Here is a 14365-nt window from a genome sequence, read left to right on the forward strand (position 1 = left end):
TTCCAGTAGTGTTTTATTACTTCTAGGAATATTATTAGTGAGCCTGATGTTTATAACAGCTGGCTTTTGTAACATTAACATTGAGTGTCAGATTATTTTGTTGGCACAATTTGAGGTAGGAGTAAATAAAGTGTCTTAGGTGCTTTATTACAAATTATACCTTATAATCAAATACCTCTGCTACTAGATATATCATATGGAGAAGCAGTATTGAGCACAGCAGCACAGGTCAGGACTAGCCAATATAAGATGCTTTAAATCGTGCACCTTCAAAGCATAGGTGTCCCTCATTGCACTCCATAGCTCAGTTGGTTAGAGCATGGTGCTAACAACACCAAGGTTGTGGGTTTGATCCCCATATGGGCCATTCACTTAAAGAGTTGGACTTGATCCATGTGGGTCCCTTGCAATGTAAAAGTACTGTGAGTTTGTACTTTTGCCTTTTAGAAGTGGCAGCTGCAGAGCATGGGACCAGACCTCACTGCAGAGCCTGCAGCCACAAGGGTTGATTTAAGGTTCTCCAGGAAAGCAGAAATCAGAAATGAGTAGAAGACTGCAGCCCTTGTTTGGGAAAGGAGCATTGCTTAATGACTGGCTGGTCAAAAGGTAGGCTTTTCTCTTAACGCCGTAGATTTTTCAGTTTCCTAGATATGATGAAGAGAAATGTATAAGAATTAAGAATAGTGTGAAAGCCACAAAGTAGTCCAGCCTACATGTCCAAGTTAAGCATCAGAACCCATTTTGGCACTCAGGTTCCTTAGTTTTTATCACTGTTTGAGAATATTTTTATTTTATTATTATTGTCACTGATACTCTTGGTAGAGTAACATTAAAAAGAAAAAGGGGGGGGGAAGCCAATCTTCTTAGTATTACAAATGCAGTTACAAAATACACTGATGTTTTTAGGTTACTGATAGCATCTGGTCACCAGGAGCATAACGTGGTAGCTCACATGAAATCAGGATACGTAACCACAGTGTGTAGTTCATGAAATGCTATGTCTTTCAGCTTGCAGAAATTGCAACTGGCCTAATAACCAAATGCAGTGTTTTAATCAAATCAGGTGATGGTCTCCTACATGAGCATTTTCAAAACCCTATAAAACTCTGCAGCCGAGGTGTGAGTGCTGTACTTCTGGATACAGTTCTTAAAAAAGGCAGGCTTTTCTGTCAGCGAGGTTGTGCTACAACTTCTGTCATGGGCATGCCAACCTGTGTGTTTTAAATCACTGGGATTAATGAGGTGTACCGTCCTTATTTTTCTGCCAAATTCTGTGTGTCACATCTAACACATGATGTTTCTATCTGCCTTCTGGGATGCTGTGTGCCTCGGTCCTGCCCTTTTTGGGTGCAAGCTCCTCCCCTGGAATCTCGAAAAGACTTAAAAGCAGATGGTTGTGCAGCTTCTTGCTGTGCACGACAGAGAAGGGGATCCACCCTCAGGCTGTCATTTCCTGGCACTGGTGGTCTTCCCAACTGTTCAGGTATTTGTATCTAAAATAAGCTGGATGGTGATGGGGTAAATCTGTATGAGTATAAAGTGAGAAAGTTTCTCAGTGACTGGGGATGTATCTTTTAATAATCTAAGGACTTTGACTAACTGTGCTTCTTTATCATGCTTGACATTTTTATATTGCCTTTGGAATAGTTTGAGAAGAGATTCTTCTTTTGCTATTTGACTGTCAAGTTAAAACAATGGCTTCAGAAATGTTTGAGGTTTTGTGCCTTTTTGTGGAAGAAGTGACTGTGTAAATGGAACTAACTGTACTGAAGCTCAATGAATCCTTCAGAGGAATTATGTCTTCTGCAGCACTGGTTCCACTTTCCTTCAGCTACTTTTAAGCTCACATTGTCTGTCCCGTGATTTTTGATACACTTTTTTTTCTTTTGCTTGCTCCTCTTATTGTTTCTTTGAAGAGATTCTTAACAAATGTTGACAAACTTTTCAGTTTAAACACGTGGAAATCAAGCAACTGCCACAGCAACATTTGTATCAGTTTTCTTCTGCCTTGCTTATGTTATGTAGTTTTAAGGTCTGAATTGCTGCTTATTCTGATCTGGTTGCATTTCTGAAACTTTTTGTAGAGAGAAAAAAGATCGTGTAGGCACATGTGTATTTTATGGTGAATCAGCCTTTGCACATACTAAGCTGCCTTCAAGGCAAGAGATAACACCCTTAATGATTTGCAGCATTTCAGAAATGGAATTTTGCTGCTTGGTATCCCCTAATTACTATTTTTTTCAATCTTTTTAAGAAGAACATGGGAGTTTATCCTAATGGTTACATTTTATAAAAATTATTTATTAGTATATTTCTAACGAATTTATCTCCACGAGGTATTTCTGTCGCACATGCTGTTCCCAGGTTCTTTCAACAGAACATGAAAATTGGGAAAGAAGTATAGAAATGGTTGAGAATTGCTTTTTTCTTCAGACAGTAAAGACAGTATCTGATGTTAGAGACAATGAACTTGGCATCTTCAATGCTATTCTTCCTTCTTGGGAAGAAGGAAGGAGTACTTATAAATCTTGCTTCAGCTGTTACTTTTATGAGTCACTAAATGAAAATACTAAAGCTGCTGTGATATGTTGGAGTATAGAGATTTTATGTGAACAATTTCTATTGCATTTCTGTGAGCCTTGTCTTGGCATGTCTGGGTGTGGACAGTAAAAGAACTGCGTAGCTAAAATGTGGCTACAGGCGTTGAAGCTAGAACAAAGGAGGCTTTTTGCCAAGGTCAAGGAGGAGTTTTTGGCAGGTGAACAAGTTTTCTCATCTCCTATGGACACCTGTTGTGATCCAATTAGCAGTGGACAACAAGGTATGTTTTCCTTATATATCCAATGTTGTGTGAAGAAGAATCACACGTCTGGGTGTCATAAGCAGTATATAAGGTGTCTTCCTTCTAATAAAGCCGATATTTTGCCATCCAAACTGGTCTGTGAGCAGTCTGTCCATGCCTCTCCACTGGTATACCAATAGTGATAAAGCTGAATGTGGCTCTGGTCACTCCACCATCTTAAAAGAAAATAACAAAACTAGTAGTCCAGAGACGGGCAGTGATGATGGTCATCAGTGCCATATGAGGAACACCTAAGCAAGCCAGGTCTTTTCATTCAGGAAGAAGAGCTGATGGAGGGCAGAGACGGTATGACAGAAAACCTTAAAACTGCTCAGTGGCAAACCCTGAGGGATGCACTATTCACTCTCTTTACTATTCTACCCTGTGTCCATCAAATGAATTTGTAGAAGTCAGATTAAAAACAAAAAAAGGACATCACTCTTTATGCATCAGATAGTAGAGCTGTGCAGCTCATTGCAAGAGGATGTTGTAGATGCCACCTGTTCACAGGAATTTAAGGGGAAACTGGAAAAATACATGAAAGATAATTCATAATGGCCCATGACATGGAATCACTGCCAGGTTATTTCTTCTATTGCTTAGATAGAAGGCTTTGTTTGCATGCCCCAAGCCCAATAGACACTCACCAGAGGTAGTTTAAAACAGTTCATTTCCTAAATTCAGTTCTGCTTCACAGTATGGACTATACAAGGAACAGCTGAGGATGCTCCCATCAAGGAATCCCGGTAGCATTTAATAAGCATACCTTGCCCACAGGAGGTGTCTCTGGATCCTTAGGATATTTGCCTTAGTTCTCTAATTTCTACTGGAACAGCATTCCTAGTGTGCCAGGTGCAGACACAGAATACAAGAAATATAGGCATTTTCTTACAGTAGTTGGTATCTCAGTTTGACTAGGTGCTCAGATGAGCTGCTGAGAGTTGCTACCTTGAACGTTTTCCATATGAACAAAATCATTTGCTTTCAGTGAAAGGTGACATGGAAAACAGGACTGCTCTGAACACTTCATTCAGTCAGGGTGAGCTGTTAATCATTCATTATTTATTGCTGACTAAAAAAGGAAATCAAGGAATTACATTTACTCTCACGACCCTTATGCAGGGTCACGTGTCATTGCGTGCAAGCTTCACCTCTCTACTAGCTTCTATAGTAATCGCCCCTCAATGTCCTCATTTTCATGTGGCAAATAGCTCAGTCTTTGTTACCTTGCTTTGTATCGTTTTCTTTGGTTTGTTTTCAAACTGTGTGTTTCTTCAAATGTTAAGTCTACTGGGGCCACCACAATCTTGACAAGGGTATGTGCTTGACTATCCCAATACTGCTGCCTCTTTATGTTCCTTTTGATATGCTTTTACATGACCTGCATTTTTTTTTTCCTCTCTTCTTTTTTTAACCTATGTACAGGATTTCCTTTCCATGATTGATAGGCTACCAGATCTCCATTTTGTGTTTGAAGGTAATTTTTATTCTACTTTGGTAGCCAAATAGTTAAAGCTTGATGCATCCGGTCTGAAACTATGTACAAAGCTAGATCATTTCCTTTGGGTTCCTCTTTTAACCTCATTAGCAGAGCCTGTGGCTCTGCTACTTGCACAGAGTGAAGGCAGACGGCTCTTTTTATTTTTCCCAGGAGTTGCAGCATATCTAATAGAGGATTTTCCACACTTTTGAAAAGAACTGGAGCCATTTGTGAACCACACTGAATAACCTGTGGCACGAAGTGGATAGCAGAGCTTTTATCCAGTGAGAGACACATAAACAGGTAAAGTGCATTTATGTTCTGTTCCGGTGGTTAAAAGCCATACAGAGCTAGTGATAAATCTTTTTATATTCTACATAAAGCTTTTATTTTATAAAAGCCATTGTCCAGCTAGCCTAGGGTTTGATACATATCCAGTTTGTACTTTTCCACTGATTATGAAATCATGAACTTCAGTGGAGTACATGTGATATATACTTTAGTGAAGCATGTGTGACATGTATTACTGCAAAACAGTCTCTAGTGATGTATTCCTGAAGCTAATTGCCTATGCCAATGCTTAACCTGTTTTTTAGTATGTAATAGAGTTCTTTCCCACAGGTCTTAAGACTCTCAAAGCAAAGGCTGTAACTTTCATCTTATTTCTGTGTTCTTAGCACAGCATAGATCACTAGTGGCCAGCTGAACATGAAACTGTTTACAATAGTCTGAGCATCTAAAGGCCAGTGTTTGAAGTAGTGCATTTTTGCTTCTTTTTTTCTTTCCATTCTTGTCGGTGAAATTTCTTTGCTAATTTGATTAGTGGTGTACTGATTTCTGCAATTGTAATTCTTATGAAAATGTAAGCAATTCCAAAACTGAATCTCATACAACTATTACTTGCATGGACTCTCGTAGTCGGTTCTACTCATTGCTGATCCAATTTCTTCCTGACCTAAAACTATTACTGAATACTTCATTTCAGATTGTACCAGCTGAATCTTGTCATTATTCAGCTTTAAAGCCTGTGTTGAAAGTAATGATGATTACTTCCTGAATATGTTCCCGAACTTTCAATTCATTTTTAACATGTACCAACTCATCATTCATGTATGGTATGACATAACACATTTTGATGGTAATTTCATCCACATGTGATACATTTGATCTGAAAGTCTTGAGGTACATGTATAAAACAATATTGCTTTCTCTCACAGCTAAATGTTTGTTGTTACTAGCTTTGCTATCTTAGTGGAATTGTAAAGAAAGCATTGGCTAAATCAATAGCAAAAAAATCAGTGAAATATTCTGCTTAGTGCTACATGAATTTCATGTGTGTTTCCACTACAAACAGCCTGAGAGGTGGCTACCTTACGTAAGTGTTAAAATCCCACTTTTAGGATTTTTCCTTTGCTTTTAACACTGGACGAACAGGATGTTAAAAGGATAAGTCTCTGTACTAAGAACTTGCTTTCCAATAAACTTGTTGGTGGATTGGAGTCCTTCCTCTGTTTCTGGGTATCCAAGTGTTGATATTGTTTTTTGGGAAGGAGGATCTGGACTTTCCAATCACAACTTCTATTTTTTTACATTTTAGCTTACAGACACACAAAACTTGAGGAAATTCTGTTACCCAAATATCCACTGTTTTTACTTCCTCCGGATTCTTAATAACAAAGCATCAATGACTTGCAGGAATCACTCCACCCTCACCTCCCACTGGTCAGGCCCAATTCCACAAACATCCGTAGCAAAATCTGAATCTAATCCATTTTGTTTCAGCAAGACTATGCCAATAATTCCCTGGTGTTTATATGAGGGGTCCTCCCACTACTATACTCAGAAGGAACTCCTGAACTTGGCAGCTATTTAACTGCAGGCAGAGATCTTAATACGGGTACTTGAACATCCTTTCATGCATTCGTCCATTTTCTTGAGTTCCAGATGGAACAAATATTCATTGAAGAGGGGTTATTGACTTCATAGTATCAATTAACATCATGGCACTAGTGGTAGTTAATGTTCTTTTCTTGACCATCTAGTACTAATATTGTTATTGGCCATTTGCATTGATTGTATTGTAATTTCACCACTAGACCAGGGACAACTAAACAGCAGAGCATTCCTAGTCTTTGTTATTGAGAGGAAGAGGTGATGCCAGAGGGCTTCACCGAAAGGGATCTGTTATTTTCTGTTGTTTTCATTCCTTCTCATGATTTTTCATTTCCTTAACAAAATGAGCCAGTGAAGAATTTATGTATTCTATCCCATTTTCTCATATCTTTGCCTCTTTTCCTCAGATTTTACTATGTTGCTTTCCTGCAGTCCCATTGGTGTCCCCTAAAGGAAGTTTTTATCATTTTCTCCAAGGATCTTTTGCAGTTACCATTTTGCAGTTACCATTTACCCCTTTTTACACAAAGAGCTATACTCACAGCAAGGACTATTTTCCCTTTTCTGTTCCCTTTGATTTTTATTTTGAAATGGAGGCTTTGGGTCTTTTATAACCATATTTCTGAAAATTACAATATGTGCAGACCTTTTGTCAGATCCACAGGACTGAGATGTCCTTCCATTCCTTCTTACCTTCATTACCTTATCCATTGTCCTTGTCCATACTTGTTGAAGCTGAATTTGCAGCTCTTCTCATTGTATTTCTGCTTGATTCACAGGCCCCTGAGTTACTCTTGCTGACTTAACTCTTGTACCACCGTTACTTGAAAGTCACTGTGGTTCTCTTTAATCAGATACATTCTCAGATGCCAATCCCAACAGTTTTCCCAGGTTTTGTATGACTTTACAATCTCATAGTGTTCTAGATGGATTTCCTGCTAGCCAAATCTCCTTTCATTGCTTAGATAACTGTTCTGAGACATCTACCTATTAAATTTCTTACAGGAGATTCTTCTTGCCGTGTAACTGATAATCATACTCCATTTTGAGGTTGTGTAATTTTTACTAGTTAAGGAAAGCTAATCCTTTAGGCCCAAAAGTCCCATTTTATGAGTTTCTGAATTTAGTGACCTATAGTTTTAAGCATGTCCTCTTACTTGCTCCACAGTCAGGTCAGTCGCTATTGTTATAATAATCTCCCGTTTTAGGAGCAATGCAACCAAGCAGGAGCAGCCAGTGCTGTGAGTTCTTTTCTTGACACTGTTTTGGTTGTAACTGCATAACTGGATCATAAAAGCCCATTTTGCTGTCCCATTAGCATGAATTTTCATTGCAGTTGTGGTCTGAGTTTCCCATATATCCCAGTTTTATCCTGAATAGAAAAATGTTAACATATTCGCTATGCGTAGTTGGCAGTTGTGTCCTGGCTGAGTGCTATTGAAGTAAAGGGGCTTTTTGAGTCTGCAGAAATTAATCTGTACAGTATAGCTTTCAGGGTCTGTCTTCAAGTTAGTACATGGTTCACTGCAAAAATCATGAGGTAAATGTAGCAATCAGAAACTGAGGATCTACTTTTAAATGCCATCACACTAGTATTAGACACCCAGATCAAAAAAGAGACAAAAACCTGACTGTTTTTATTATCAGCTAGATCAAAATTGATGCACAACAGAGCGTTTTGGAAACATTTGCCATTATTTCTACTCATATTTTGCTGATATAGAAGATATACATATATATTTCTCCTTTTCTGTTGTTCACCCCTCTCTTTTTCTACATATTTGTATAAATATATGTGAAGAAAAAGGGGGGTTTCATAGGTGAGCAGTGTCATTATTCTTTTCCTCTATTTCCTATTATGGTTTAACACTAATGTATGTATGAGTCATCTAATATGGCATGACAATCATCTGTGTCCATGGGATCTGTTGTGAGGAGATCAGTTTACTAAGCTTACCATTATTAGAATAGCCACTGCTGTGAATATTGTGGTAGCAAACAAGATGTTTTGATCACTACCGTCGTGGTGGAACATCAAAAGAAAGAGGATAATAACTTCTAGCTATTCTTGGGGTTTCAGTGTTTGTGGGGAACATCTTACTACGAAATCTTGAGTTAAGCATTATTCTGCCTGCCTGACTTCACCCTTTTGTGAAAAAGAGGGAATGTCAGTGCTGGTGACACATTTAATGGAACAAGGTGAACTCTGTAACAAATAAAGTGTGCTAACCCAATCTAACCCCCAGTATGAAAAGACCATACATGCACTCATGATGATATAGACTTACCTTCATTTTTAGGACTTAGGGAAGCATGTACACATGCTTTCCCTGAGAGATCTACCATGCTTAAATAGTTCAGTTTACTTGAAATACGAATATACGTGGAAATCTATTAGGAAAGTAGGTGGTAATTCTCTTCTGTGAAACAATCCACTAGTATTCCAAAAAGGGTTTTGTCACATACATATTTGGAACAAAATGAAGAACTGTATTTCAATAACTTTTGTTCTTGTAAACACACAATTTCTTGTACACATTAGATTATCCAATTAGTGTGTGAGAAATTCTTCTGGTCCTGTCACATAGAGTAATCTTTGTGACATAAGCATCATTCTGAAATATTGCCAAGATGTTCCATAAATAACCTAGGCAGATACGTTCTCCTTCCTCATGTGCACCATACCATGGAATCAGTTTGGTTATAGGACTTGGCCTGATTCTAACCACACCTGCTTATAACTTCCAACTAAATGGATACTTTCATCAACTTTTGCCACCCTTGCGTGATTACTGCAGAAATCATCTGTCTTCTTTAGGTATCTGTCCTCAGATACCATGGAAAATGCTATAATGTCTTCTTCAAATGGCCCATGACATGGAATCACTGCCAGGTTATTTCCTCTATTGCTTAGATAGAAGGCTTTGTTTGCATGCCCCAAGTCCGATAGACACTCACCAGAGGTAGTTCAAGACATTTTCTAAATTCAGTTCTGCTTCACAGTACTGACTATACAAGGAACAGCTGAGGATGCTCCCATCAAGGAATCCCTGTAGCATTTAATAAGCATACCTTGCCCACAGGAGGTGTCTCTGGATCCTTAGGATATTTGCCTTAGTTCTCTAATTTCTACTGGAACAGCATTCCTCGTGTGCCAGGTGCAGACACAGAATACAAGAAATATAGGCATTTTCTTACAGTAGTTGGTATCTCAGTTTGACTAGGTGCTCAGGTGAGCTGCTGGGAGTTGCTACCTTGAACATTTTCCATATGAACAAAATCATTTGCTTTCAGTGAAAGGTGACATGGAAAACAGGACTGCTCTGAACACTTCATTCAGTCAGGGTGAGCTGTTAATCATTCATTATTTATTGCTGACTATAAAAGGAAATCAAGGAATTACATTTACTGCCACAACCCTTATGCAGGGTCACGTGTCATTGCGTGCAAGCAGATTGTAAACTGTGCAGAGGTTGTGACTCAGGGTTGAGTCAGAAAGGAGAAGTCTAGAGTTATTATGCAGGGTCACGTGTCATTGCGTGCAAGCAGATTGTAAACTGTGCAGAGCTGCTGACTCAGGGTTGAGTCAGAAAGGAGAAGTCTAGAGTTATTATGCAGGGTCACGTGTCATTGCGTGCAAGCAGATTGTAAACTGTGCAGAGGTGCTGACTCAGAGTTGAGTCAGAAAGGAGAAGTCTAGAGTGCAAAAGTGAGGAAGTCGCAATACAAGCCTTCACTTTGTTCTTTCAATTATCATTGGGTGATACTGGAGCACTCTCTGAAACCTTGTCGTTCAAGGGTCTCCATGAATATTGACTTTTTGTGGAGCCACCCCCAGTCCTTCTGGCTCTGACCTACAGCCTTCATCTCCCATTCTGTCTGAGAAGTAGACAAGAAATCATGTTGTGATTTCACAGTCTACACAGGGAAAGGGCGGAACATTGAGCAAGACCCCTGTGGTTTGCTGATTAGTTAAATATTTTGTATTGGTTCTTTCTGCTGTTCCTTGGGCAGGAAGGTCTCTATTTACTAATATTACCCATATTACTTATATTTGTCTACAATTAGCACTTATACTGATCACGTTGCTGTTTAGTATGTTATGTCACTTTTACACAAAGCTTATGCTTAGAAATGAGTAAGAAACAAATAAGAAAAAAAGGTGAAATTTGGATTTGCAAGGCCAAAGTCTAATAAACTCAAGTTTCAGTGGGAAATATATGGGAGAAAGTTGTTTTTGCCTTGACATGGATAATATCTGGAGGTCTTATCCCGATAAACCTTGTTGTAATCAATGAACCTTGTTGGAATCAAAATATAGTTTAGTGATCTTATGATGTACCAGCTTGTCACAACTGAAGTGAGTTTTTCCATTCTCTCTGTCACCAGCTTCAGCTGTTGACAGTCCCTGGACTAGACATAGCTTAGAACTGCAAGCAAACCGGGATCTTGTACCTGGAAGTGTTAGGAGAGAGAAGGAGCTTGGATTAACCATTGGGTACGACTTTAGGAAATAAATTTGTGGAAATTAAGATTAAAGACTCCTGATGGAAAGAGGGAAACTGGGGGTTAAGAGAAGCTGCAGATAGATAATGAGACATCAGAGCATCTAGTCTGAGTCAATAAATAGAATGACTACAGGTGATTGCCTTCTCAGTAACCTCAGTAACTGTAGCCATAATGCAGCTGGCCACAACATAGTGAAATCTGATGGTCTGGTTGCTGAAGTCCTGCATGATGAGAGATTTATTTCCTCCAATCTCTTTAGAGCTGTTTCTTGCAAAATGATCACATGCAGTACAACTTGATATCGTAACTGGAATCTTCCTGTTGAATCTCCCTGGATTGTTGTCAGAGGTGCAGTGGTGTTGTGATATGTGAGGCAGACAGAGCTTTGGCATGTGACAGCATGTTTCTGGAAGCAGAAGTGATCGATATGAAGAAGCATTACCCCCACTGTCTATGGTTATGGCTGTTTAAAAGGTTTGGAGCTTGTGAACACGTCTTGACTGTATACAATTGCCTGTAGAAACAAAATTGCCTTAGAGTGTACAATTATTTGTTTTATGGTAAACATCAAAAAGGAACAGAGCAGTTTGACTCTGATTAAAGACTAACATGCAGAACATGGTCATAGTGCCATAATCGATGACGTATGAGATTAACTGAATGATTATTTTTAGTCATTTCACTAGTGTAACAAAATTCAATATATAGATTAAATAAAATATGTAGGTATACTTCCATATTGCTACAGGACAAGAAAGTCAAATTACTTACAGAAACTTAAAATATTTCCCTATTTTTTAAATAAACAACAGATTGAAGCTACTTTCCACAAAAAAAAAAAAAAGGAACCTGTGAAACATTTTGGGTCCAGAGGATAGTAATGGCAAAGATCAATGGCACCAACTCTGTCTAGAAGGTTGTAGGAACTAGGTTTTGTGTTTGGTTTCAGATTAGGGTTTTTGGTGGAGTTTCGTTTGTTTGTTTGTTTGTTTGGGGCTTTTTTGGTTTTTATCTAGAGAAGAGAGACAACATTTGTGAAAGCAACATTAAATTTTGAAAGCTGTGAATAGGAAAGGAGTAACAGGTCTAACCTGTGTCAAGGACAATTCATGTTAGACATCAGAAAAACTTCCTAGTCTTTCAGATAGTCTAAATGTCTCCATCGTTGTTTTTAGAAACTACCAGTGGAGAGACAGAACTTAAACACCCGTCAAGAACGGCATATGTAACAATTGATCTGATCTGGAGGAAGGAGGATGGCCAGGACGGCGTTTTGACATTATATGTCATCCACATATAATGAGCTTTAATTGTAGAATAGCGAAATAAACAAAAAATTGGAATTCCATATTGCTAGGCAGAAGCGGAACGACAGGTTTTTAACTCTCATAATTTCCTGTGTAATCTAGACATTTCACAAATTGTATGGAATAGAATGCGAGTATTCATAAAATGTGACTTTAAATAGTATTGTACAAGGAAATAAGTCAATATTAATAGATTCAATTTCTGTACAGGTACAATGTTGATGCTGTTATATATTTCATATATAGTGACTTGAGTTTGTAAACTCCTTTCCTTCTTCCTCAGGACTTCAACTGTCTGTGATCCAAGACACAATTGTGTCACCATCTCTCAGACTCATGAGGAAATCGCTAAATTCTGAGCAAGAACTACAAAGAAATTGATAAAGGGGACTTCTGCAAGGTAAGAAAGGTAAAATGGCAGACAGAGGTAACAGTCTTAAGATGGAATTAAGAAACAGTTTAAGGATTCAAGAGGAAAAATCATCATGAAAAGGGAAAAACAGCAATTTGGAAGACAGCAATTAAGTCACAATGAGAATCTGTTCCAGAGGCAGTAGAAACCAGCTCTACCCCACCTCACTGGGGACTTCTTGGTCAGCAAAGACTTTTCCTGTTTCTTATTCAGAGCACTGAGCATACCAAGGGTCAGTTTAATATTTCATTAATTCAAGTTATCAACAAATGGTTGTGTATGATAACTAATCAGTAACTGCTGAATACTTTTAAGTTGTGTGTATTCAGCTTACAAAGGACTCTTTGTGCACAGCAAGAGGTCTCTGTCCAATCGAAGAGACTCGATGAGGGAAGGAGTACTTGTACTGTTACAATATTATGAGGCATATCATTGCTTAGAAAAGTTAACAGGAAAAAAATTGATGGTGTCTGTAATAATATATGTTTTATTCAGCTTGAATTGGAAAAAATGTTTTCCACCTGCACAAGAAGTAATTTTATATTTTTCCTGCAATTTTTCATTTGTGATATAAAGTCCTGAGTGTTTTTAAATCCCAAATGTTTCATACTATATTTCTTTAAATGCATTCTTCTGTTATAACTGTAGGAAGAATATAATTTAAATGCAACTATACTGCAAGTAATGATTATGAAAAATATTATATCCTCACACATTAATGCATGATTGAGTCGTATTGAATAACTCTGGTGATAAATAAACACCAAGAAAGTTGTTTCCCATATTCAGAAAATATTGCTCAAAAGGAGGTGTAGATCTGTGTGGATTTTCTGTTGTTTAAGTATAAGCCAAAAAACTTTGAAGCTTTCAGAAATGAGACTGAGTTTGTGAAGCTGAAAACTGACACATTAGTAATAGGAAGCTAGTGACATTAGTTTATGGCAGTCCTCCTTAAGAGAATAAATAATTAACTTCAAATCAAATTACCAGACAACAGAAGTGTAGTTTTGTAATTTTAGAACTTGCTTTTCAGAGTAAACTTTCTTTTTAAACACAAATAGAAGCTTGATGCTTACAACAACTTGATTTGTCCTCATGCTTAGTCTGAGACAAGTAAAATGTCCACCGATTCCTCACGTATAGCCTTTACTTTAGACAAGGTCAACTTTCCTGACGCATTGAATCACTTGGCAGAACTGTCAACTGCCTGAAATCCCCTGAGACATTTACCACATAACTCAATAGAGGTAGCTCTTTGAACTGCAGTTGTCATTTGCTTCATAGAATCCCACTGGTCGACTGTTGGATAGGGCTGAGATGGACGTGTATTGGAGTTTTGGACAATCCCGGTGCATAAACATTATCAGCCATTTTTTATTTGCTTGTAGAAGGGATTTGAATTGTCCAGCAACTCCCATTTCACCAGATCTCTGCTTCTTCTAATCACTGAATAACAAACTGCTTTGGGAAGGAATTTTGAATTGTTTATGAGCCTTAAATAGCTCAAAGATCATAGACTGGTCATCTCTGTTTAAATCTATCTTCTGTGTGAAATTTTGTGACTAGTAAGTAGAAGGAGAAAAGAGAAAGGTTTTCTTTCTTCTGGACTTTTGAATGATCAGGACGCTCTGCTTTCAAGACATATTTACTTAGCATCAGGTTCGTGTCCACTCGATACAGACAGTGTCTATAGAAGATTTCATGCCTCAGCTCTTCAGAGAGGCAGAACTAAAAAATCTGCCTTGATGACATCAAGGCTTGGTTAAAGCTGAGGGTAAGCTGTTGATTTAACCAAATAACTGATCTGAGGGAAGACAGCATTTTTCAAACATTGGGATTATGAATCCTGCTAATGTATTTAGGGCAAAACAGGTCGCCAGACTTTGGATGAGACAGCATTTCTCCTCAGAAGAGATTGACTG

The 14365-nt window shown here is 38.2% G+C and overlaps 1 protein-coding gene and 1 long non-coding RNA gene across 6 annotated transcripts in view; one reads left to right on the top strand and one right to left on the bottom strand.

Annotated features, from left to right (window-relative positions):
* The window catches only part of LOC135425969 (uncharacterized), a 66928-nt gene that overhangs the window by 29553 nt on the left and 23010 nt on the right, over positions 1–14365 (bottom strand). The window lies entirely within an intron of this gene.
* The window catches only part of LOC135425843 (ATP-dependent translocase ABCB1-like), a 57231-nt gene that overhangs the window by 3943 nt on the left and 38923 nt on the right, over positions 1–14365 (top strand). The window contains exons 2-4 of one of the 5 annotated variants that reach the window (XM_064678544.1): positions 448–606; positions 4494–4625; positions 12315–12431. The gene's annotated coding sequence lies outside the window, so the exon portion shown is untranslated. Of the gene's footprint in view, positions 1–447; positions 607–1442; positions 1484–4267; positions 4320–4436; positions 4626–12314; positions 12432–14365 lie in introns of those variants that run through there. The other 4 variants (XM_064678562.1, XM_064678534.1, XM_064678551.1 and 1 more) reach the window with 4 other exon arrangements.

This window comes from Pseudopipra pipra, chromosome 1, assembly GCF_036250125.1.
Source record: "Pseudopipra pipra isolate bDixPip1 chromosome 1, bDixPip1.hap1, whole genome shotgun sequence".
Classification (NCBI taxonomy): domain Eukaryota; kingdom Metazoa; phylum Chordata; class Aves; order Passeriformes; family Pipridae; genus Pseudopipra; species Pseudopipra pipra.